A 27,542-nucleotide genomic window follows, 5' to 3' on the forward strand; every position below is an offset into this window, starting at 1 on the left:
ATAGACGTGTATGGGCATGTGTGGGCTCGTCCGGGTGTGAATGGGCATAGATGAGCCTGGATAGGTGCAGATGAGCGGGGTGGGCACAGATGGATGCGTATGGGCATGTGTGGGCTCGTCCGGGTGTGAATGGGCATAGATGAGCCTGGATAGGTGCAGATGAGCGGGTTGGGTGCAGATGGACGCGTATGGGCATATGTGGGCTCGTCCGGGTGTGAATGGGCATAGATGAGCCTGGATAGGTGCAGATGAGCGGGTTGGGTGCAGATGGACGCGTATGGGCATGTGTGGGCTCGTCCGGGTGTGAATGGGCATAGATGAGCCTGGATAGGCTCAGGTGAGCGGGGTGGGCACAGATGGACGCGTATGGGCATGTGTGGGCTCGTCCGGGTGTGAATGGGCATAGATGAGCCTGGATAGGCTCAGGTGAGCGGGTGTGTGGACACAGATGGACGCGTATGGGCATGTGTTGGCTCGTCCGGGTGTGAATGGGCATAGATGAGCCTGGATAGGCTCAGGTGAGCGGGTGTGTGGACACAGATGGACGCGTATGGGCATGTGTGGGCTCGTCCGGGTGTGAATGGGCATAGATGAGCCTGGATAGGCTCAGGTGAGCGGGGTGGGTGCAGGTGGAAGGCAACGGGTGCGTGTGGGCATGGATGGATGAGGACGGGCGCATGACGGCCTGCTTTTGGCACGCAAGCCGCATACCAGCCATACAATATGCTACTCTAAATAAGGTGAGTGTCATTAGAGGGGGGGTAAAGAGCTGGGACGCTAAACGAAATGCCCTTCATGGACTCATACTGCATTTGGACTGACGTATACTCTGCGTCAGTTTAGTGGAATGATGACGTAGTGGTGTTCCTAGTTGGAACGCTTCACGAGGAGTATTTGACTCTGGGTCGATTGTTTTGGGTGGGAGTTTTAAGGGGGGCAGTTGCTAAGATTAGAAGCTGATGGATGACTTGCATTAAACGCGCTCTCCGACTTCAATCCTTGTTTAGTGTATGTGTTGCGGTAGCTCATCATGGTCCTGAAGAAAGCCGTTAAAGGCTGAAACATGTCGACCAAGTAACACTCATGATAGATAGCAAACCATTTTTTCTATGCTATCAGCATACTGCTTTTAATCATGCCAATTTGATGGTCAAACCCAATAAAGTTACCTTATGTCATCAAATTAGGCATTTTTAAATATTTGGAGCACTTTTCCTTTATTTTCTGCACTGCAACTTTTTCTTTCTGCCCTGTCTGCTCACATCCTGTCTTCTGTGGGTTGGATGTTTCGACCTAAAGGGTCCATGATCAGGCAACCTTAGACTCCGGCTGAGGATGAGCCTATAGGACACCTTCTCTCCCACTACCCAGATGACGATACTCCGCTTTTGAGTGGGCTGATGGGTACTGTTTTCTAGTCTCAAAGACTCTGTATCTTCTCCTTCTCATCTTCTTTTTTGACATGACATAATATTGTCTTCTCTCAAGATCAACGGTGTGGTCTGCATGCATCTTTTGGACACCACTTGGGTCCTTTCTCTTACTCAGACTGAAGGCACCTCCTTTGTTTTTTCGCTATATAAGTTGGGGGACTAGGTACCTATTCTGTCTATAAACCATTTCCCCTCGGACCCTCCAAATACTCTGTATACTGTTGGTAAACATTATGACGCCAGCTCCAGGGAAACCTATAGGTCAATGATCAGAGACTATCATCACGACATCACCGCTAATAAAAAGTCCTATCTGGCTAGCAGAATAGAGGAGGCCTCTAATTCCTGCAAAGAAATTTTCAGGATTGTCAAGGATTTTATCTCCCCACCCTGGACCAATCCCAAAATCTTGCACTCCGAGTCCTGGATTTCCGAACTCGCCGATTTTTTTGCCAACAAAATTAGGACTATCCAGACTTCTTTTGGTACCTCCAATACGAGGAACACTCCCACCCTTTGGTCTCTGGATCCCTCTCCGACCGTGTCAGGGCCTTTTCTTATGGAACTTTCCTTCACTGTCCCTCCAGTCCTCTTTGGACCTCCTCTCCAAACTTAAATCAGGTTCTCCTCTCGACCCATGCCCTGCTAAAACCTTTGTGCAACTGGCCCCTACCCTCAATCACCTCATCAACCCGATCCTCCACCTCTCGCTCATTACAGGTGAAGTTCCTCAGCCATGGAAACAGGCACTCATTTTGCCTTTACTCAAGAAAGCCAACCTAAACCCTGATTCCCATGCCAACTACAGACCCATCTCCCTTCTGCCTGCTCTTGCGAAAGTGGTTGAGAAACACGTCCACACTACCCTGTCCCACTTTTTAGAGACGAACGACATACTACACAAATCCCAGTCTGGTTTTCGCTCTAACTTGAGCACCGAAACTGCTCTGCTCGAAGTTACCGAAGCGATCAAGCAACCTTGGACAGAGGAGGAAAAGTTATGCTGGTGATGCTCGACCTCTCTGCAGCCTTCGACACCGCCCCCCATGACCGCCTCCTAGCTAGACTCTGGGAGGTGGGTCTTAGGGGGACCGTGTTCAGTTGGTTCAGGTCTTTCCTCTCCAACCGACAGCAAACGATCTGGGCTCCACCTTTTTCCGCCGCAATGCCGCCTCTGGAGGTCGGAGTTCCACAGGGCATGATTTTGAGCCCCTCGCTTTTCAACATTTACATGACCCCTTCGGCGGCACTCGCGGAGGGTTTCGGGGCCCGGATCGTGTCGTATGCTGACGACACGCAACTCCTGTTCACCTGCGACAAGGGCCACGACTTTGACGGGGCTTCTATTCGGGGCTGCCTTGGGGCTGTGTTTGACTGGTTCAGTCGTCACAGCCTCAAGTGCAACTCCGAAAAATCGGAAGTGCTTTTCTTCGGCTGTCCCGCAGACCCCAGATGGAAGGAGTGGTGGCCTGCCGCCATGTTCCCTCCTGACAGTGATTCGGGGGCTGCGAAAAACCTGGGTATCCAAGTCGACAACTGCCTCTCTTTTAGGGGTCAGGTGTCGGGCCTGGCTGGCAGATGCTTTGTGATCCTTATGATGCTGAGGAAGTTCCTGCCGCTTCTATCCGTAGAGCACAGAAAGACCATGGTGCAGACCCTGATTGGCTCACGCCTTGACTACGCCAACGTTCTGTACCTTGGTCTGCCGGAATACCTCTTATCGCGTCTCCAGGTTGTGCAGAACTCTGCAGACCGTGCCATCTTTGGCCTCACAAGGAGAGCCAGGGCCTCTGAGCTCCTCAGAACTCATCATTGGCTGCCCATAAAGAAGCGGATCGCTTTCAAGGCCCTGACCATCGCTTTTAAAGCCCTTCATGGCATAGGCGCCCGCTATCTCCAGAAATGGATTACTTTCTATCTCCCTTCTAGATCCCTACGCTCCTCGACTCAGGCCAGGTTAGTCACTCCTAGGATCTATCGTGCCTGCTGTGGGGGGTGCTCTTTTAAACATCTTGCGCCCTTGCTGTGGAACGATCTTCCACTTTCGCTCAGATCCAGCTCCAATCTGCTGGCATTCAGGAAAGATCTGAAAACCTTGCTGTTCATGCAATAACTCCAACCCTTCTATGCTAAGCTCTTCTCGCTCGTCCCGTTTCTTTTCTTCCATTCTAGACCTGTGAGGCTCTGACAGCGCCGGGACACTCCTCGGAGTAGCCGTGCGCTATAGAAGCACCCCATTTAACATAACATAACATACCATACCCTGGGTGACCGCCCTCTGATGTGGACCTGGGTCACTGCCCTCTGAGGTGTACCTGCGTCACTGTCCTCTGATGTGTACCTGTGTCACTGCCCTCTGATGTGTACCGGCGACACTGCCCTCTGATGTGTACCTGCATCACCTCTTTGATGTGTACCAGCGTCACTGCCCTCTGATGTGTACCAGCATCACCTCCTTGATGTGTACCTGCGTCACCGCCCTCTGATGTGTACTTGTGTCACTGCCCTCTGATGTGTACATGCGTCACTGCCCTCTGATGTGTACCTGTGTCACTGCCCTCTGATGTGTACTTGCATCACCTCTTCTGATGTGTACCTGCATCACTGCCCTCTGATGTGTACCTGCCTCACTGCTCTCTGATGTTTACCTTGCGTCACTGCCCTCTGATGGGTACCTGCCTCACCACCCTCTGATGTGTACCTGCATCACTGCTCTTTGATGTGTACCTGCGTCACTGCCCTCTGATGTGTACCTGGGTTACCGCCCTCTGATATGAACCTATATCACTGCCTCTGTGTACCTGGGTCACCGCCCTCTGATGTGTACCTGCGTCACTGCTCTATGATGTGTACCTGCGTCACTGCCCTCTGATGTGTACCTGCATCACCTCCTTGATGTGTACCTGCGTCACCGCCCTCTGATGTGTACCTGGGTCACCGTCCTCAGATGTGTACCTGCGTCACCGTCCTCTGATGTGTACCTGCGTCACTGCTCTTTGATGTGTACCTGCGTCTCTGCCCTCTGATGTGTACCTGCATCACCTCCTTGATGTGTACCTGCGTCACCGCCCTCTGATGTGTACCTGCGTCACCGTCATCTGATGTGCACCTGCGTCACTGCTCTATGATGTGTACCTGCGTCACCGCCCTCTGATGTGTACCTGAGTCACCGCTCTCTGATGTGTACCTGCGCCACCGTCCTCTGATGTGTACCTGCTTCACTGCTCCATGATATGTACCTGCGTCTCTGCCCTCTGATGTGTACCTGCATCACCTCCTTGATGTGTACCTGCGTCACGCCCTCTGATGTGTACCTGCCTCACCGTCCTATGATGTGTACCTGCGTCACCACCCTATGATGTGTTTGTGGGTCACCGCTCTCTGATATGTACCTGCGTCACTGCCCTCTGATGTGTACCTGTATCACTGCTGTCTGATGTGTACCTGCATCACTGCCATGTGATGTGTACCTGCATCACCTCCTTGATGTGTATCTGCGACACTGCACTCTGATGTGTACCTTCGTTACCGTCCTTTGATGTGTACCCGCATCACTGTTCTCTGAAGTGTACCTGCTTCAACACTCTCTGATGTGTACCTGGGTCATCGCTCTCTGATGTGTACCTGCATCACCTCCCTCTGATGTGTACCTGCATCACCTCCATCTGATGTGTACCTGGATCACCGCCCTCTGATGTGTACCTGGGTCACCGCCCTCTGATGTGTACCTTGGTCACCGACCTCTGATGTGTACCTGGGTCACCGCCCTCTGATATGAACTTGCATCACTGCCTCTGTTTACCTGTGTCACCACTCACTGATGTGAACCTGCTTCACCACCCTCTGATGTGTACCTGTGTCACCGCCCTTTGATGTGTACCTGCATCACCGCCCTCTGATGTGTACCTGCATCACCGCCTTCTGATGTATACCTGCGTCACTGTTCACTAATGTGTACCTGTGTCACCACCCTCTGATGGGTACCTGCCTCACCACCCTCTGATGTGTATCTGTGTCACCGCCCTCTGATGTGTACTTGCATCAATGCCTTCTGATGTGTACCTAAGTCACCGCCCTCTGATATGTTCCTGCGTCACTGTTCTCTGATGTGTAACAGCGTCACCACACTCTGATGTACCGGCGTCACCTCCCTCTGATGTATACCTGCATCACTGCTCTCTAATGTGTACCTGTGTCACCACCCTCTCATGGGTACTGCCTCACCACCCTCTGATGTGTACCTGTGTCACTGCACTTTGATGTGTACCTGCGTCACCGCCCTCTGATGTGTACCTGTTTCACTGCTCTCTGATGTGTACCTGCGTCACTGCTTTTTGATGTGTACCTGCGTCACCGCCCTCTGATGTGTACCTGTGTCACCGCCCCCTGATGGACCTGCGTCACCGCCATCTGATGTGTACCTGCGTCACAGCTCTCTGATGTGTACCTGCATCACCGCTCTCTGATGTGTACTTGCGTCATTGCTCTCTGATGTGTACCTGCGTCACCCCTCTCTGATGTGCTGTGTCACCGCCCTCTGCCCTCTGACATGTACCTGCATCACCGCCCTCTGATGTACCTGCGTCACCACACTCTGATGTTCCTGCGTCACCGCCCTCTGATGTACCTGCGTCACCTCCCTCTGATGGGTACCTGAGTCACCGCCCTCTGATGTGTACCTGCATCACCGGCCTCTGATGTGTACCTGCGTCACCGCCCTCTGATGTGTACCTGCATCACCGCTCTCTAATGTGTACTTGCGTCACCGCCCCCTGATGTGTACCTGCGTCACTGCTTTCTGATGTGCACCTTCGTCACCGCCTTCTGATGTGTACCTGCGTCACAGTCCTCTGATCTGTACCTGTGTCACTGCTCTCTGATGTGTACCTCCATCACAGCTCTCTGATGTGTACTTGCATCACCGCCTTCTGATGTGTACCTGGGTCACCGCCTTCTCATGTGTACCTGTGTCACCGCCTTTTGATGTGTACCTGTGTCACCGCCCTCTGATGTGTACCTGCATCACCTATCTTTGATGTGTACCTGGGTCACTGCCTTTTGATGTGTATCTGGGTCACTCCTCTCTGATTTGTATCCGGGTCACCGCCTTCTGATGTGTACCTGGGTCCCCACCCTCTGATGTACCTGCATCACTGCTCTCTGATGTGTACCTGCGTCACTACCCTCTGATGTACCTGCATCACTGCTCTCTGATGTGTACCTGTATCACAGCTCTTTGATTTGTACCTGTGTCACTGCTTTCTGATGTGTACCTTCTTCACCGACCTCTGATGTGTACCTGTGTCACCACTATCTGGTGTATACCTGACTCACCACCATTTGATTTGCACCTAAGTCACTGCCCTCTGCTCTGTACCTGCGTCACCACTTTCTTATGTGTACCTGCATCACCGCTCTCTGATGTGTTGCTGGGTCACTGCTCTCTTAGTGCCAATAACGACAACACATCCAAACTGCAACACTGCAATGCCATAATAAAGAACACACAAGACACATTGGTTGTTGGTGAAAACATTGCTGCAGATTTATTTTGCATGAGAAATATGCCAACATAGTCACTGCCCTCTGATGTGTACCTGAGTCACCGCCCTCTTACGTGCACCTGCGTCACTGCTCTCTGATGTGTACCAGCATCACCGCCCTCTGATGTGTACCTGGGTCACCGCCCTCTGATGTGTACCTGAGTCACTGCTCTCTGATATGTACCTGGGTCACTGCTCACTGATGTGTACAAATGTCACCGATCTCTGATGTGCACCTGTGTCACTGCCCTCTGATGTGTACTTGCATCACCTCCTCTGATGTGTACCTGCGTCACCGCCCTCTGATGTGTACCTGCCTCACTGCTCTCTGATGTTTACCTTGCGTCACTGCCCTCTGATGTGTGCCTGGGTCACCACCCTCTGATGTGTACCTTGGTCACTGCCCTCTGATGTGTACCTGGGTCACCGCCCTCTGATATGAACCTACATCACTGCCTCTGTGTACCTGTGTCACCACTCGCTGATATGAACCTGCATCACCACCCTCTGATGTGTACCTGTGTCACCGCCCTCTGATGTGTACCTGCATCACCACTCTCTGATGTGTACCTGGGTCACCGCCCTCTGATGTGTACCTGAGTCACTGCTCTCTGATATGTACCTGGGTCACTGCTCACTGATGTGTACAAATGTCACCGATCTCTGATGTGTACCTGTGTCACTGCCCTCTGATGTGTACTTGCATCACCTCCTCTGATGTGTACCTGCGTCACCGCCCTCTGATGTGTACCTGCCTCACTGCTCTCTGATGTTTACCTTGCGTCCCTGCCCTCTGATGTGTACCTGGGTCACCACCCTCTGATGTGTACCTTGGCCACTGCCCTCTGATGTGTACCTTGATCACTGCCCTCTGATGTGTACCTGGGTCACCGCCCTCTGATATGAACCTACATCACTGCCTCTGTGTACCTGTGTCACCACTCACTGATATGAACCTGCATCACCACCCTCTGATGTGTACCTGTGTCACCGCCCTCTGATGTGTACCTGTATCACCACTCTCTGATGTGTACCTGCGTCACCGTCCTCTGATGTGCACCTGTGTCACTGCTCTATGATGTGTACCTGCGTCACCGCCTTCTGATGGGTACCTGAGTCACCGCGCTCTGATGTGTACCTGCGCCACCATCCTCTGATGTGTACCGGCTTCACTGCTCTATGATATGTACCTGCTTCTCTGCCCTCTGATGTGTACCTGCATCACCTCCTTGATGTGTACCTGCGTCACGCCCTCTGATGTGTACTTGCGTCACCGTCCTCTGATGTGTACCTGCGTCACCACCCTCTGATGTGTTTGTGGGTCACCGCTCTCTGATATGTACCTGCGTCACTGCCCTCTGATGTGTACCTGCATCACTGCTGTCTGATGTGTACCTGCATCACTGCCATGTGATGTGTACCTGCATCACCTCCTTGATGTGTATCTGCGACACTGCACTCTGATGTGTACCTTCGTTACCGTCCTTTGATGTGTACCTGCATCACTGTTCTCTGAAGTGTACCTGCTTCACCACTCTCTGATGTGTTGATGTGTACCTGGGTCATCGCCCTCTGATGTGTACCTGCATCACCTCCATCTGATGTGTACCTGCATCACTGTTCTCTGAAGTGTACCTGCTTCACCACTCTCTGATGTGTACCTGCATCACCTCCCTCTGATGTGTACCTGCATCACCTCCATCTGATGTGTACCTGGATCACCGCCCTCTGATGTGTACCTGGGTCACCGCCCTCTGATGTGTACCTTGGTCACCGACCTCTGATGTGTACCTGGGTCACCGCCCTCTGATATGAACCTGCATCACTGCCTCTGTTTACCTGTGTCACCACTCACTGATGTGAACCTGCTTCACCACCCTCTGATGTGTACCTGTGTCACCGCCCTTTGATGTGTACCTGCATCACCGCCCTCTGATGTGTACCTGCATCACCGCCTTCTGATGTATACCTGCGTCACTGTTCTCTAATGTGTACCTGTGTCACCACCCTCTGATGGGTACCTGTGCCTCACCACCCTCTGATGTGTACCTGCATCACTGCTCTTTGATGTGTACCTGCATCACTGCGCTCTGATGTGTACCTGCATCACCGCCCTCTGTTGTGTATCTGTGTTACCAGTCTCTGATGTGTACCTGCATCACCGCCTTCTGATGTGTACCCGGGTCACCGCCCTCTGATGTGTACTTGCATCAATGCCTTCTGATGTGTACCTAAGTCACCGCCCTCTGATGTGTTCCTGCGTCACTGTTCTCTGATGTGTAACAGCGTCACCACACTCTGATGTACCGGCGTCACCTCCCTCTGATGTATACCTGCATCACTGCTCTCTAATGTGTACCTGTGTCACCACCCTCTCACGTTACTGCCTCACCACCCTCTGATGTGTACCTGTGTCACTTCTCTTTGATGTGTACCTGCGTCACCGCCCTCTGATGTGTACCTGTTTCACTGCTCTCTGATGTGTACCTGCGTCACTGCTCTTTGATGTGTACCTGCGTCACCGCCATCTGATGTGTACCTGCGTCACAGCTCTCTGATGTGTACCTGCATCACCGATTTCTGATGTGTACTTGCGTCACTGCTCTCTGATGTGTACCTGTGTCACCCCTCTCTGATGTGCTGTGTCACCGCCCTCTGCCCTCTGATATGTACCTGCATCGCCGCCCTCTGATGTACCTGCGTCACCACACTCTGATGTTCCTGCGTCACCGCCCTCTGATGTACCTGCGTCACCTCCCTCTGATGGGTAACTGAGTCACCGCCCTCTAATGTGTACCTGCATCACTGGCCTCTGATGTGTACCTGCGTCACCGCCCTCTGATGTGTACCTGCATCACCGCTCTCTGATGTGTACTTGCGTCACTGCTCTCTGATGTGTACCTGTGTCACCCCTCTCTGATGTGCTGTGTCACCGCCCTCTGCCCTCTGATATGTACCTGCATCAATGCCCTCTGATGTACCTGCGTCACCACACTCTGATGTACCTGCGTCACCGCTCTCTAATGTGTACCTGCGTCACCTCCCTCTGACGGGTACCCGAGTCACCGCCCTCTGATGTGTACCTGCGTCACTGCTTTCTGATGTGAACCTTCGTCACCGCCTTCTGATGTGTACCTGCGTCACAGTCCTCTGATCTGTACCTGTGTCACTGCTCTCTGATATGTACCTCCATCACAGCTCTCTGATGTGTACTTGCATCACCGCCTTCTGATGTGTACCTGGGTCACCGCCTTCTGATGTGTACCTGTGTCACCGCCTTCTGATGTGTACATGTGTCACCGCCCTCTGATGTGTACCTGCATCACCTATCTTTGATGTGTACCTGGGTCACTGCCTTTTGATGTGTATCTGGGTCACTGCTCTCTGATTTGTACCCGGGTCACCGCCTTCTGTTGTGTACTTGCATCACCGCCTTCTGATGTGTACCTGGGTCCCCACCCTCTGATGTACCTGCATCACTGCTCTCTGATGTGTACCTGTGTCACTACCCTCTGATGTGTACCTGCATCACTGCTCTCTGATGTGTACCTGTATCACAGCTCTTTGATTTGTACCTGTGTCACTGCTTTCTGATGTGTACCTTCTTCACCGACCTCTGATGTGTACCTGTGTCACCACTATCTGGTGTATACCTGACTCACCGCCATTATCTATAGAGCTTCCTGGTCCATAAACATCCTAGACATGGACCCAGTTGCTGGAACGGAAATTCTCGGCCTCTCCATAAACTGTCACTCTGGAATCACCTTCACGGCCATGATATGCTACCGCCCTCCGGGAGCCTTCAACTCCATGCAGCAACAGTCGCTTCTCACCACCCTCACCAATATGGCTACCACCCACAACAAGCTGATTGTTCTGGGCGATTTCAACCTCTGGCCAAACGGCAGCCTGGACTCTGCCCTAAACAATCTTATACTTTCTTGTGAAGGTATGGGACTTTTCCAACTGGTCAATAAACCCACCCACTCTGCAGGGCATCAACTCGACCTGATCTTCTCCTCTCCCCAGCTAGTATTCCTGAGCGATATACTGCCTATGTGCTGGACCGACCATGCACTTATTAAATTCCACATAGCTGGTTGCAGAGCCAGCAGGCCGCCACATAGCGCCTCCCCCGATTCTCTGTACAGAGACTGGAAAGCTTTGGACAAACTAAGATCGGCCGGCCCCGTATTCAATGTGGAAAATAGCTTCTCCCCCTTTCAGTCGGTGGAGGACAACTACACGGCCCTCTGCACAATGATTTCTAACACCTCGGAATCCCTTGCCCCCCAGAAAAAGTGCAAACCTAAGAGAAGAGCACCAGCCTCCTGGTTTGACGACTCATTGAGAGCCCTCAAATTAGCCTGCAGACAATCAGAGAGAAAATGGAGGCAACAAATCTCTCTGGAAAGATAACCTCCGGGCATATAAAACTGCCATTGTGCAAAGTAAGGCCAATTACTTCTGCTCTACCATTGCCAACGCCACCAACAGCTCGAAAAGTATCTTTCAGATACTCAAAAACCTAACCCACCCAGACTGTGCCGCAATGACTCTGCCACCTACACAAGCACTCTGTGACAATCTCGCAGTATTCTTTATTGATAAAATTAACACCATCATCCACAATCTGAAGACCCCCCCCTCACTGGGCTGTTCCAACAGCCCAGGAGCTAGCACCATCATCCATGACTCGACGCCCTCAGGCTCCATCCCTACGGCAAGGCTGCGGGAATTCCCACCTATTCCTGAATCCGAGTTTAAAAGACTGGCGCTCGGAATCACCTCGGGCTCCCCTCTTGACCCCCTTCCTCCAAAAATCTGGAAAAGCTTTGGAACCGATCTCTTCGGCACTTTGCGCAGTATATGCAACCAATCTTTGCACTGCGGATATGTTCCAACCCCTTGGAAACAGGCTCTCGTTACCCCGCTCCTGAAAAAGCCCTCCTTGAGCCCTGACTGTCTATCAAACTACCGACCCATCTCCCTCCTGCCATTTCCAGCAAAAGTCGCCGAACGATGGGTCAGCTCCTGTCTCTCCAATCACCTGGAGCAGAACAACATCCTGGATGACCTCCAATTCGGTTTCCGTCCAGCCCACGGCACCGAAACAGCTGTCCTGACAGCCATGGAGGATCTTCGTATGCGTGCAGACAGAGGCCAGCCAGTAGCTTTGATACTGCTGGACTTGTCTGCCGCATTCGACACGGTCAACCACAGGATGCTGTTGGAGAGACTCGGTGAGGCAGGTGTGGATGGCACTGCTCTGCTATGGTTTCATTCCTATCTGCGAGACAGGAGACAGGCTGTATCCCTTCCCCCATTCCAATCCGCTTTTGCACCTGTGCCACAGGGAGTTCCCCAGGGCTCCTCCATCAGTCCCATCCTTTTCAACGTGTATCTTAAGCCTTTGATCACGTTAATAAAGTCCTACAGGATAAAAACGATCAACTATGCTGACGACACCCAGCTCATTCTCTCTTGGGACGAAGAAGACTCCAACTCCTTAACTTCCTTCCACGACTGCCTAAGAGAGACGGCTGGGTGGTTGCACAAGAACTCTTTACAATTTAACTCCTCTAAAACTGAGGTTCTGTTTTGCGCTGGAAACAACATACCTCGCCAGTTCCCGAGCGATTTCTGGCCTCCAGAAACACGGGACAAACCACAGTCAGTAACCTCGGTCAGCAACCTGGGAGCCATGCTCAATAACAAGCTGAGTATGGAAACCCAGGTCACAAAAACAGTGGGGACCTGCTCAGCCCTCTTACGTTCCCTGCATAAAATTATGCCACTCCTCCCTGCACAAGCTCGGGCATTGATAGTCAGGTGCACTATTCTCAGTCGCCTCGACTATTGTAACGCGTTGCTAGTTGAGTCTCCAGTTACGCTGCTAGATCGGCTTCAAAGAATTCAGTCAGCCGCTGCCAAGCCAGCTCTCGGCTGGACTAGGAGATCCTCGGCCACAGCGGCCTTAGCCGAGCTACATTGCCTACCTCTGAAGCAGCGTGTGGCATTCAAGGCCCTCTGCCTTGTTTTTAAGGCTCTGCATGGACTCGGGCCCAGACCTCTGCAAGCCCTGTTCTTGTGGTACACTCCTAACAGAGCCCTGCGATCGGCCTCAGCCTGTCTGGTAACAGTGCCCAGATACAACAGAGTCAGAACTGGGGGCAGATCCTTCAGGGTCGCAGCGGCTAAATTATGGAACAGTCTGCCCATCGACATCCGCCAAATCTCACAACTCCCTCCCTTTCGGAAACGGATCAAGACCTGGTTATTTCCCTAAGTCCTCCCGCTGCTACTCGTTCTTGTTCTCCTCAGTTAGAGTATTCTCCAGCGCCAGGAAACCTGCAAGGTATCAGCTGCGCTATACAAATACTTTAAATAAAATAATTTAAAAAAAATAATTTGCACCTAAGTCACTGCCCTCTGCTCTGTACCTGCGTCACTGCTCTCTGATGTGTACCTGTATCACAGCTCTTTGATTTGTACCTGCGTCACTGCTTTCTGATGTGTACCTTCTTCACCGACCTCTGATGTGTACCTGTGTCACCACTATCTGGTGTATACCTGACTCACCACCATTTGATTTGCACCTAAGTCACTGCCCTCTGCTCTGTACCTGCGTCACCACTTTCTTATGTGTACCTGCATCACCGCTCTCTGATGTGTTGCTGGGTCACTGCTCTCTTAGTGCCAATAACGACAACACATCCAAACTGCAACACTGCAATGCCATAATAAAGAACACACAAGACACATTGGTTGTTGGTGAAAACATTGCTGCAGATTTATTTTGCATGAGAAATATGCCAACATAGTCACTGCCCTCTGATGTGTACCTGCGTCACTGCTCTCTGATGTGCACCAGCATCACCGCCCTCTGATGTGTACCTGAGTCACTGCTCTCTGATATGTACCTGGGTCACTGCTCACTGATGTGTACAAATGTCACTGATCTCTGATGTGTACCTGCGTCACCGACCTCTGATAAGTACCTGCATCACTGCTCTCGGATATGTACCTGCGTCAACGCTCTCTGATGTGTACCTGCGTCACTGCCCTAGGATGTTTACCTTGCGTCACTGCCCTCTGATGTGTACCTGCATCACCGACCTCTGATGTATACCTGCGTCACTGCCTTTGATGTGCACCTGCGTCATCGACCTCAGATGTCTACCTGCATCGCTGCTCTCTGATGTGTACCTGCGTCACTGCCCTCTGATGTGTACCTGCATCACCGACCTCTGATGCATACCTGCGTCACTGCCTTTGATGTGTACCTGCGTCATCGACCTCAGATGTCTACCTGCATCACTGCTCTCCGATGTGCACCTGCGTCACTGCCCTCTGATGTGTACCTGCGTCACCGCCCTCTCATGTGTACCTGCGTCACCGCCCTCGGATGTGTACCTGTTTGATCACCCTCTGATGTGTACCTGCATCACTGCTCTCAGATGTGTATCCACGTCACTGCTCTCTGATGTGTACCTGTTTCACCGGCCTCTGATGTGTACCTGCATCACCCCCCTCTGATGTGTACCTGCATCACCTCCCTCTGATGTGTACCTGCATCACTGCTCTCAGATGTGTATCCACGTCACTGCTCTCTGATGTGTACCTGTTTCACCGGCCTCTGATGTGTACCTGCATCACCCCCCTCTGATGTGTACCTGCGTCACCACCCTCTGATGTGTACCTGCGTCACCGACCTCTGATGTTTACCTGTGTCACCGCTCTCTGATGTGAACCTGAGTCACCGTTCTCTGATGGGTAGCTGGGTCACAGCTTTCTTAGTGCCAATAACGGCAACACATCCAAACCGCAACTCAGCAATGCCATTATAAAGAACACATAAGAAACATTGGTTATTGGTGAAAATATTGCTGCAGGTTTATTTTGCATAAGAAATATCCCAACGTGGTGGGTCAGCTAACGGGTGATCCAAGGACAGAAGCCCCCATGCTGCCCTGCCCACCTAAAGAGCCAAATTGCACTGTGTCATAACCAATCAGCGCTAACCAGTTTGCGGGATTAACCCTTACATCTAGTGGACCACGAATCCACCCATTTACTCATGCCCCTTGAGGGGGTGGAACATAGCCTTGCAAGCCCCCAGTTGCTCAGGTTTATAACCGCCGAAAGGACTAACTGGACACCGTCGTTCCTCCAGGGTCCTGCCTTATGGACTTCCTGGGGTTCTTTGGCATTTGCACCCTTCTTGTGCTCCTACAGATGGTACACCTTGTACTATTAAGCCTCTGGATCACCCTGTGACTCTGCCTGTAACACAAAATAACATGTTAACAGCCTTCCTACCTTAGCTACCCTAGCAGGTGACATGCCTGGAAGCGGTTGAGAGGGAGACGGCATGATGTCTTGGCACCAAAAGGATCGCCTGCTTGGTGGGGGAGATAGATATACCTGGACCCTCGCCCACTGGCGTGCTAGAAATGACGCAGGTAGCGCCAGACCCCAAGGGGGGTCAAAACACTAGACCTGTCAGGTTTGTTCCCTCATGTGGCACTAAGGTGGCCGACCTCCTATGGGAGCCTCCTGCGTGGGCCGCAGGCAGCCTCATAGTGCCAGTATCGGCAACACATCAAACCTGCAACACAGCAATGTATATATATAAAAACGAAAGTATGTCTGTCTGTCTGTCTGTCTGTTTGTCCTTTATGCATTGCTACACCATTCATCCGATCGCCATGAATCTTTGGGAAGTTGTTGAGTACACTCCCGTGAAGGTTTCTGGGATACATTTTTTTTAAATATCGGCCCCACCAGGGCCCTCATAATCTTTCGAATACTGATGAACGCACCAGACGGAAAAACAAAAAATTGTGTATCCACAAGCACTCGAATAATATATAGAATTAAAACGACACTTTGAAATGTTTTCAATATTAAAATGAATAAGTTTCAATAAAATGACACAATGTAAATTGAATGTTATCATAACGAGTTTCCTTGAATTTCATTCTTCGGAGATCGCAGCTACGTACCAAAATAAAATAACACACAAGACACATTAGTCATTGGATAAAACATTGCTGCGGGTTTATTTTGCATATAAGAACATGGTGGGTCAACTTATGGGTGATCCAAGGGTAGATAGCCCCTATGCTGCCAGACCACCTGAAGAGCCAAATTGCACCGTGGCCTAACCAATCGATGCTAACCATTTTGGGGGGATTATCCCTTACATCTAGTGGACCACCAGTCCACCCATTTACTCACACCCCTTGAGGGGGCGGAGCGTATCCAGGCTTGCCCCTGGTTGCTCAGGTTTACAACCGCCCGAAGGACTAATGGGGTGCCGTCTTTCCTCTAGGGCCCTATCGGTGGAACCTTGCGGTGTATGCACTAAAGAGACCATGCCTAATTCACCAAGCCCATCTAATTTCATTTGATTTTGAATTAGAGTTGAACCAAGCCCTCATTCTTGGTGTGCTTGAGCGTGGCTTATTTGTCCTTCTGTAGGCAGGTTCGATGGCCTCCACTTAACTTAGGAAATACTGTTCTCTGATTTAACCACAGCTTTATCTACCCCCAACGGCATGCTCACTGGACTGGCCACCCATTGTTTGCGAACAACTGATCTCTACTTTAACCACTGTTCGGTAGGAAATGCCTATGGTGCCCTTTGTGCCAATAGGGGCCTTCTGTTAGGTGTTGCAGAGTCATTTGTTTACCCATCACTGCCCAGTCCCTGGTAGAAGGCTTCGCTGGTAATCATGGTGGAGTTCACCTTCAAGTCCATTGGTATGTTTGTTAACAGTTATTAATTGTGGCCCCACAATACCCTTATCTCTTCCCGCTGACCTCGGTTGTGCGGTAGTACAGCGACTGCCAGAGATATAACCATAGAAATTAAAACGACTGCGCTTCTCGTGACCAGGCTTCTGGGTGGTATACTTCATTGTGCACTGTGTACCCTTATGTGCAGTTCCATGCGGGGGTTGACTAAGCCCTGGTTACCCCCCTTGCTTGGTAAGTCCACATTTGGGGGTTCAAACTGATGACCATATGCGGCACCAAGAGAAATATAGATCCCCTGGAGAGGGTCATTGGGCTGGGACAGGGTACAGTCTTGTGACTGCTGCTGTGTTGCTGTTAGACCTGGCACCATTGGTGTGGGTCTCTCTTCCATTTTTTGCTGTTGCCTCTTATGTTTTTGCTGGTTTTAGATGCTTTTGGGCACTGTGACACTGCTTTTCAGTCCCACAGTGCAAGTGCTCCCTATGGTAAATTGATGTATGGATTACTGATTCCATGATTGGCTGGTTTGGTTACTTGTCAGACCCTAGTACAGTGCACTGTGTGTGCACAGGGCTTGTAAATCCAATGCTGATGGTGGGCTTGCAGCACTGTCTGTGCTACCCAGCAGAGCAGCTTGTAAAGTGTGACTCAGGCCTGCCATTGCAGATCCTGTGTGCAGTCTGGTACTGCCATATTGACTGGGCAAGTGCACCGTGAGCAAGACGCCATTTTGTTGCATCGCACCGGAGAAGAGTATCTCATTGAGGTACCATCTTGTTGCTTCACTCCTGAGAGCAGTAAGAAACCCACACATCACCTTTCCACACAGTAAGGAAGCGAGCATCAACTCCCCTGCGTGTAAGGAACCAACACAAAACCCTCCCTGCGACCCTTTTGTGTTTTTTTGCGTTACGCATTCAAGGTACATTGAGAGTAAAGTGTTGCATTTTTTTACAACTTGGGGGGAACTGAGCTATTTTCTACTATTTTAAAGTTTATTTTTGAGTACAGTATTGTGGATTTTTGTCAGTTGGTCTTGTGTTAAGTCTATATAAAAATACTTATGTTTTTAATACAACCTGTGTGGTGTCCATCTGTAGTGTTGTCACTGTATTACTGAATGTGTTCACAAATGGTTTACACACTGCCTCTGAGATAAGCCTGCCTGCTCGTGCCAAGCTACCAAGGGGGTGAGCAGGGGTTATTTTAGGAGTGTAGCCTCATACCCGGACTAGACGCAAGGGTCCCTATTTGGTCAAAGGTACCTACCTCTGTTAACTAGAGACCCCCAATTCTAACAGTTACAAACTGTGAAAGGATTTCCAGTACTTCTATGAACTGTGTTTGATCGGTTTGAACAGCCATCGGAGGTGAAGAACAAAGACTTTTAGTGTATCCTTTTTTCTGAACTAAACCGGCAACCTGAAGATGGAGTTTCTTTCCCCATGGAGTGTGATTTGTTGTGATGACACTAGTCATCAGAGGGGAGAACTGATGGAGCGCGAAGGTGCTCTCAAATTGTAGGGGTGCATCATAATCATGGATAGACGCACCCGTATGTATTCCTGTATTGTACTAACTTTGATCATTAGAATTGTGTTGTAATAATAAAAATGTGCAAGTGGACGAATAGAAAAGTATTTTGTGCCATACAAGAGAAATGAAATGGCATTTATATTTGAAAACTGCATTTGCCTAGTGAAAAGCTCATGTGTAATGTAATGCATTTGGATTTAAATGTGCAACATGATGAAGATTGCACGAGGAAATGAAGAATTGTGCTTAAAATGTAACAATTGTAGGTGTTGCAAAGCAAAGCAATATTGACATGCGTAAAAATGTATGTGTAAAGGCCTAAATAAAATATTCACATTTTATATTTGAAGGGCCTATTTGTTTATTCTTATGTTGGCTGAATTGTGCAGGCCTGAAATTGTAATTTCCCTGGTAAGCTCACACATTTAGAGGTAGTCAGCGGATATCATTTGCATTGAAGGTTTTTGTTCTCAAGTTTCAGTTGCAGGTGGAAGAAGCTGCCTTTGTTAGTTATAACTAACGCTCTGAATCGGATCGTCTCCAGAACATGTGAAAACGATTGCAAAAGTAGCTTAACGCAACTCTTCACATCGCAGTCTATCGCGGGAAATGAACATCGTGGTAACGTGGTATTCCCAAGCCGGCAGTACCATGCGCTAGGCCCACAATGGCGCGTCAAATGTCTGCGATACAGTCAACACGATGTGGCAAAAACGCGAAGCATGAAGCAAAAAAAGTTTGTGACCACAAACGACAAAAATCTACAATACTGTACTTTAAAATTGGTTGAAATAGCTTAGATCTCTTTAGATATAAAATGCGACACTTTAAGTTCAATGTACCTTTGTATGCGTAAAGCTATACAACTAAAGTGTTGCTGGGAAGGTGACGGGTTGGTTCCTTACACTCAATAACGGTGATGCGTCGGGTCCCTACTGCTACGTAGGGGATGCATCGTTTTTTCTCGGGTTGGGGAGGTGATGCGTCGGTTTTTTACTGCGCTTCTGTGGTGATGTGACCAGCAGTGCCATGATGCGACCAGTTCCCTCAGCTGAGTCTGACTCTATACCTTTCTCAATGTTACCTTTTCCCTCAGAGTCAAAACCTATGTCTTGTGTAGCTTGACCTACTTAGCCTACTCTGGCAGGCAGCCAGCTTCATCAGCAACCCCCACAGCTTGGCTTGTCCTCTCAAGTGACCTTTCTGCCACAGCTGGATTTTCTTCTATGAGCTGTTTCTTCCAGGGGTACTGGAACTTTGTGAGTATTGAAGGTGTGTATCCAGTTCGCCAAGCCTCTGCACTTGACCGCTGTATTCGTCACCAAAAGCACTTGGTAAGGGCCTCTACAATGGCGTCAAGGCAACTCTTCCTCACGTGCTTGCGAACTAGCACCCAATCACCTGGACACAGGTCATGGCAGAGGTCCCTCGAGGTTAGGGCAGCTGCAGCTTCCACCTGGTGAGACACAGAACGGACCACATCAGCATGTCCTATGCAATAGTCAAGGATCAAATCATCTATGATGTTCATCAAGGCTGCAGATGGCACTGCTGGTAACCGCATCACCCTCCCCATCAGGATCTCATGTGGTGAAAGACCAGTTCTCCTAATAGGGATACTACGAACACTCATCAACATCAATGGCAATGCATCCGGCCAATTCAATGATGCTGATGAACACACTTTTGCCATCCTCATCTCAGAGTCCCATTAATCTGTTCCACAATACCAGAAGCCAATGGTCGATAGCTACAATGCAGTCTTTGATCAAAGTGTAAGGCAGCACAAAGAAGCTTCATGATTTCACTTTGGAAGTGTGTTTCTCTTTCCGACTCCAATGAAGTTGGAAAACCGAACCACGGAATCATTTCCCTAAGCAACAATTTTGCTACTGTAAGGCTACACATCTTGTTGTGGGATAAGCTTCCAACCACCGTGAGAAAATACACGCCACAACCAAAAAGAACCTCAAGCCTTTGCACCTATGCATCTCTATAAATTCAAGCTGTATTCTGTTGAAAAGCCCTCCAGACCTTCCAATGTGACTCAATGCAACCACAGTTTTCTTTCCATCATTAATTTGTTGACATGTGACACATCTATGACACACTGCTTCAGCAAATGCACGGAACCGTGGATTGTACCATGTTTGTCTGAACACTCGCACCACAGCATCCCTTCCCAGATGTACTGCTCCATGAATCTGTCCCGCCCTAGTACTCAATAAATCATCGGGTAACACTGCTCGGCCATCACTCGAAACCCAAAGTCCTTCATCCCTTTTCTTCCATTCTGCTCTAATCCATATAGCCTCTTCTTCTTCTGAAACCTCTCCCTGCAGACGCTTGAGCTCGTCCCAGGTGTCTGCCATAGCTTGGTTCTTTCTGGGCTCTCTCCAGTATAATCTCTGGTAAAAAATGCATCCTTGTTCAGCGCACAAACGTGCAACCTCATCCGCGTACCTATTTCCCAGGGAGACAAAGTAATTTCCCCTCCCATGGGCTGCATATTTTACCACAGCTATTTCTTGTGGATGCTATAAAGCTTCCAACAATTGTCTCACTTATTCCCCATTTCTGATGGGAGATCCTGATGACATCAGAAATCCTCTCTGTGACCATAGCTGTCCGGTATCACGAACCACACCGAACCCATACTGAACCCAAACTGACTGTCGGTGTAGACGGGTCTGATCAGCCACTAAACAAGCACAAGTCAAAGCGATGATCTCTGTATCTTGTGAAGAGTATACTCCCTGTAAATAAGCAGCTTTAACAACCCCAGCAATGCTACATGCAGCAAATGCTGCTCTCAAATGACCCACATTGTCTCTTAAGCATGAACCATCTACAAAAAAGATTTCGTCAGACTCAGGTAGAGGTTCATCAATAAGATCAGGTCTTGGTTTGGTGCAAAGTTCAGTCACATCGAGACAGCCATGGTCCTCACAATCTTCATCATCAACATTTGGCAAAGGCATCAAGGTAGCAGGATTTAGAACTGAACACCTTTTCAGAGTCGCATTCTCTGAGGCAAGTATAAGCTGCTCATAGCGTGTGAGTCTGTTATTCACAAAAATTAGAATGATAGAATGCACACCTTCCCTTTTTAATTCAAAAATTATCTAACTCAGTGGAAAATTACTCATTGTGATTGTGTGAGAACATAACACTCCTTAATCCGCAGTGCAACATATGGGTGCGTATTGCCGCTCCCTTTTGGACAATCTGAGTCTGTTATTCGTCAGGTGTCGTGTCTTAGTCCTCGTCATCAGGAGCTTAACTGAATGTGGAACAAAAACAATAAGTTGGTGACCCATAACAATGCTCTCACATCTTTCAATGCTGACACCAGTTGCAGCAATGGATTTGAGACATCCGGGCAAAGCTACTGGATCTAAAGTAGGCAACTGGTCTACGGACTCCTCCATGGCTTTGAGCTAGTACTTTCAAAGTACAACCTTCTCGCTCATAACAGAACAGTGAAAAAGACTTGTTATAGTCTTGCATCCCCAGAGCTGGAGCACAACATAGGTCCTTCTCAACTCCAAAAACTTGACAAGTCATGATGCCGCGGTACTGGATCGCTCACATCCTTGTGTGTCAGCCTCTGCAGAGGCTTCACTTTCAAGGAAAATTTGGGGATCCATTGTAGACAGTATCCGACCCTCCCCAAAAACATCCTAACTTCCTTTTGAGTGGTAGGAACAGTCATATTCATGATTGCCTCAACTCGATCTGGTGACACCTTTCTTTTGCCTTTTCCGATTCAGTGGCCCAAATACTGAACTTCGGCCAAACAATACTGTAACTTGCTTGGGGATACCTTGTGTCCATTCTCTGCTAGGTGAGTCAGTAAAGTAACAGTATCAATACTACAAGCCTCCTCCGTCTCATATGCAATCAAAAGGTTCCTGTAACATCTTTGTTTTGGACAAACTACATCATACCTCTGTGTCAATTTCTCATATGCTTTCCTTGCCTTGTGAGTTACATCCTTTGCAACTAATAGTAATTCATCTGGCTCATAAAGTTCCATCCTTTCTAAAGGCAGAATTCCACACATAATTTCCTCTACTTCTGCCTTTAACCTTACCACATCTAACACTTTAGACCTCATTGCAGCTTCAATCATTCCTAGACTTGACGCAGTACTCGACTCTCCACGCTCACTACTCTGATCTCCCCTCTGATTCCCTTCCATTATGTTCCTAGAGACACATTGACTTCCCGAAACCCCCTGACCACTGTCACCACCTGGTATACATCCACTAGAGCCTCTCACTGGGCATTCTCACTTCCTCGAGTCAGAACGTGAATCAGCCAAGGACTCTGTTTTTGCAGCCCTCTGCTACTTGTGGCCTCTAGAAGAAAGAATCTGCAGTGGCTGGCAAGGGTGTACCTGATTCTAAGGGTCCGAAGGGTGACCACTTCGACCTGCTGTACCATTCCCTCCAGAATCAACACCTCCTCCCATTGCTGGTCGTATCAAACACCCACTTTCTGCTTGATCTAGATCGTGCTCTGACACTATAGGACCAATGGTGACCGGCACTGTAAGAGCTTCCAACAATCTTGTAACAACATTTCCTTTCGCTTCTGCTCCCCTCCGTGATGGAGTCCCCATTCTCTCTATTCCTGCTGAAATCCTTCCTCTTACTCCTACACCAGAGTTTGTCTGTGGCTCTGCAGTTTCCTCTGTAATTGCTCTTATTCCCTCTTCCGAACTTGGGTAATACGGAGGTGTACGCTCCACCAGTAACCTTTCCAGTAGAATGTCGTCTGTATCACTATCATCTTCCTCTTCTCTTCTCCTCTGAGCATCTCCCAACTTTACTAATTGAGGAAACAGCCTATCTCCCACAATGGTTTTTACCCTGCACCTTTTCGCCAAGGCGTCCCATCGCTAATCTTGAAATGCTCTAATTGACTTTTTCATCCTTTTCTGCCTTTGCTCTCTTTTTCTTGCATGTGCTGCTCTCATCTATTCATCAAGTGCTTCGAACTGTGTTAGTCAAGGTAAAGGCCGTAAAGCAGTCATCACTGCCTTCAAATGATACAACACAGAAAATTTTAATGAACCATATAGTCGGAAAGCCAAGTCTCCATCCTTTTCAATAACCTTTTGCCAATTTTGAAGCCATATTAAGGTATGCAGCTCTACGTTCGTAGCCATGTAATGAGCTGGGGAATCCTCGGGCAGTGCTTCTTCCCCCACTCGAGTTACCACTCCTCTAAATCCCCTACAAAGATCTCGTAATACCTTAAAAACTTTCATGATGAAATCAACTCTTTTGCCCACAAGGTTTTCATTTCTCTTCCTGATGTCAAACCACCAATACCAGCATGTCTTTACATCAACCGACCTATCACAGCGCAGCTATGTCACTCTTCCTCCTCACTCAGCAGTTCCCCTCCTTCACTATCTCCCGCTAACACTGTCGCATGTGTCACTCATACAGCAAGTAACTGTCTGTTTACCAAACAATCGGACAATCATTTAATCGACTGGGAAAATTACAATTTCAGGCCAACACAATTCAGCCAACATAAGAATAAATGAATAGGCCCTTCAAATATAAAACGTTAACATTTCATTTAGGCCTTTAGACATACATTTATACTCATGGCAATATTGCTTTGCATTGCAACTCCTATAATTATTACATTTTAAGCACAATTCTTCATTTCCTCAGGCAATCTTCATCATGGTGGCACGTTTAAATCAAAATGCATTATATTACACATGAGCTTTTCATTAGGCAAATGCAAAATACTAATGGTTACAGTTTTCTAATATAAATGTCATTTCATTCCTCTTGTATGGCTCAAAAATACTTTTCTATTCGTCCACTTGAACATTTTTATTTTTACAACACAGTTCCAAAGATCAAAGTTAATACAACACAAGAATATATGCGGGTGCGGACTATCCCATGATTATGATACACCTCTACAATTTTAGAGCACCTTCGTGCTCCATCACCATCCACCATGCACTCAGCACCTGGATACTTTGCAGCGCTTTAAAAGGCCTGTTTGATTGGTTGAGGATTCTTTCTTGCCTGCCTGCTGTTTCCCTACATCTCACTTCTGCCAACTGCAAAGCTTTGAAGCAGCATTTAGCACCATACAAGCAACAAACGTAAACTGTGTGACTGTGTGTGTAAGTGACTGCATGTGTGTTGGTCAGTGTGACTGTATGTATAGGTGAGTGCAGGTGTTTTGGTCTGTGTGTGTAGGTGACTGCATGTGTGTTGGTCTGTGTGCCTGTGTGTGTAGGTGACTGCATGTGTGTTGGTCTGTGTGTGTAGGTGACTGCATGTGTGTTGGTCTGTGTGTCTGTGTGTGTAGGTGACTGCATGTGTGTTGGTCTGTGTGTGTAGGTGACTGCCTGTGTGTTGGTCTGAGTGTCTGTGTCTGTAGGTGACTGCCTGTGTGTTGCTCTGTGTGACTGTGCGTGTAGGTGACTGCATGTGTGTTGGTATGTGTGCCTGTGTATGTAGGTGACTGCCTGTGTGTTGGTCTGTGGGCCTGTGGGTATAGGTGACTGCATGTGTGTTGGTCTGTGTGCCTGTGTGTGTATGTGACTGCCTGTGTGTTGGTCTGTGTGCATGGGTGACTGTGTGTGTAGGTGACTGCGTGTGTGTTGGTCTGAGTATCTGTGTGTGTAGGTGACTCCATGTGTGAAGGTCTGTGTGACTGTGCGTAGGTGACTGCATGTGTGTTGGTCAGAGTGTCTGTGTTAGTAGGTGACTGCATGTGTAACTATAGCTATGTCTTTCTGTGAGCGCACCAATAGCTGTAGGCCAATATCCCTAGCCGCATATTTATTTCCATATATATATATCATGTATGTAAATTAGTGCATGGATGCCATGTGTCTGTGCGCATTAAATAAACAAACGTCACAGCTGGTTTTAGGGGGCTGGTCTTTTCTTTTGTGTATTGGAGGATAACACAGATGTTTGCGGGGTGTTCAAGGCAGGTCCGGGGTGGGCTGCGGTGTGACGTCACTGACGCCTATCATCCGGTTTTCTACGGCTGGACTCCCTGCACCGCTTCTGAATTCATTAACAGTAAATAAAACACATAGCAACAGGCATGAGTGCAGGGGGGCATTTATAGCCAGGCGCGGATGAATGGGTGACTGAATACCGAGCGTTCCTCATTCCATCCCATGGCCCCGCCCCTCCACAGCGCCTTTCTCTCACTCTTGCAGCTTATTCTGTCCTATTTTACTCTTTCTCGCTCCCTCTCTGTCTTGTTCTGAGTCTGATGGTGAATAGTCAGGCCGGTCCCTGTTGCCCCATGCACATCTGGGCACTGCTTGGGTTTGTTTGTAAACTGCACCTGGGGCAAAGGTCTGGGACTGAAGTAGCTGCGAGCCAGACTCAAGGCAGGCCAGAGAGCGGAAGATAGCACCTCGTACCACATGGGAGAGGGGAGGAGCTGCATTATCTCTGGTTAGTCCAGACTGTGCCAGCCGGTGAAAGTCCACTCACCCTCCCTCACCCTTCCTCATTCTCCCTCACTCACTTTCACTCCTCGGCCGAGGGCAGAGACTCCCCAGGGCCTGAAGCAGCAGCACATGAAGGGCGCTGCACCCTTCGAGGCGCTTATGGAAGGAAGACCCCTTAGTGCCAATATTGGCAGCACACCCCACCCACACAACCACAGTGCATGCATTCTAAGTATATAAATGCACAACACAACTTTTGTTTGGGAAAGTATTGCTGCAGGTTTATTCCATACAAAAGTATGCAACATGGTGGGTTATCTTACGGGCGATCCATGGGCAGGCAGCTGGAACCAACCAATCCTGTCCTGCCCGCCTGATGAGCCAAGCAGCACTGTGGAGAACCCAATCAGTGCTACACCTTATGGGGTGATCCTCTTTCTGGATCATGTGACACCTTGGTCTCTAATTACTCACGCCCCTTTCATGGCATAGTGTAGCAAGGCAAGTCCCCGTTTGTTCAGGCCCACAACCGTCCGAAGGACTGACGGGACGCCGACACGGTTTTCCAGGAACTTGCCATGAGGCTCCTAGGATTTGGCTCTGGCACCCCTATTGTGCCCTGCGGAGGTTCCCTTCTGTACTCATTTGCTTCCAGATCGCCCTGTAACTCTGCCTGCAACACAAAAGAAAACATTACAACATTCCATGTACCTTGCCTGCTATCCCCATGCCGGGTAAGCGGTAGGGTGGGAGACGGCATGTCCGGAGCAACAGAGGATGCCCGGATGGCGGAGTAAGCATATATACCCCCATTCCTTGGCGTGCCGGAAGAGACGCGCCTAGCGCGCCACAGGCAAGGAGGGGGGACTAATCCCTGAGTCCCGGTATTAGAGGGGGGTGGGTTAGTGCCCAAATGGCACTAGAGGGCTGCCCTTTTAGGGTGGCCCTCTGCGTGGGCTGCGGGCAGCCGCATAGTGCCATTATTGGCAAAACAACCCACCCACACTACCACTGTGCATGCATGCTAAGTAAATAAATACACAACACAACTTTTGTTTTGGAAATATTGCTGCAGGTTTATCCCATACAAAAGTATACAATATGGTGGGTTAACTTACGGGCGATCCAAGGGCAGGCAGCGGTGACCAACCTAAGCTGCCCTGCCCGCCTGATGAGCCAAGCAGCACTGTGGAGAACCCAATGAGTGCTGCACCTTATGGGGTGATCCTCTTTCCGGATCACGTGACACAGATTGGTCCCTTATTACTCCCGCCCCTTTCAGGGCGGAGCATAGCAAGGCAAGCCCCCGGTTGTTCAGGCCCACAACCGTCCGAAGGACTGACGGGACGCAGTTTTACAGGAACCTGACATGAGGTTCCTGGGATTTGGCTCGGCACCCCTATTGTACCCTGCAGAAGTACCCTTCTGTACCTATTTGCGTCCAGATTGCGCCATAACTCCACCACAGCTCTGGAGGTGGCCTCTGTCACCGCCAGAGCCCCCCACCAAAACAGCTCATTTCTCACCTGCAAATCAAAGAGGAAGAGATCCATCCCTACTGGTGATAGATGGACTCCATCTTATCAAATTAACCTTCAACATTAGCATGAATCATTTCGTGTCTGATGCAACCCAGACACCTCTGGTCTGCAAACGTATGCATTGAACTGTCCACTCTCCTTCGGGAAGGTTCAATGGCCTCCTCTCACTTGACCCTGTGCCACACTCTGAGGGGGTTCTTCTCAGACTACCAGAGCTCACATTGACCCACGTACATGATCTCACCTAAGTCGGCCTTCA

The sequence above is a fragment of the Lissotriton vulgaris genome, chromosome 4_1 (genome assembly GCF_964263255.1).
Source record: "Lissotriton vulgaris chromosome 4_1, aLisVul1.2, whole genome shotgun sequence".
NCBI classification, from domain to species: Eukaryota; Metazoa; Chordata; class Amphibia; order Caudata; family Salamandridae; genus Lissotriton; species Lissotriton vulgaris.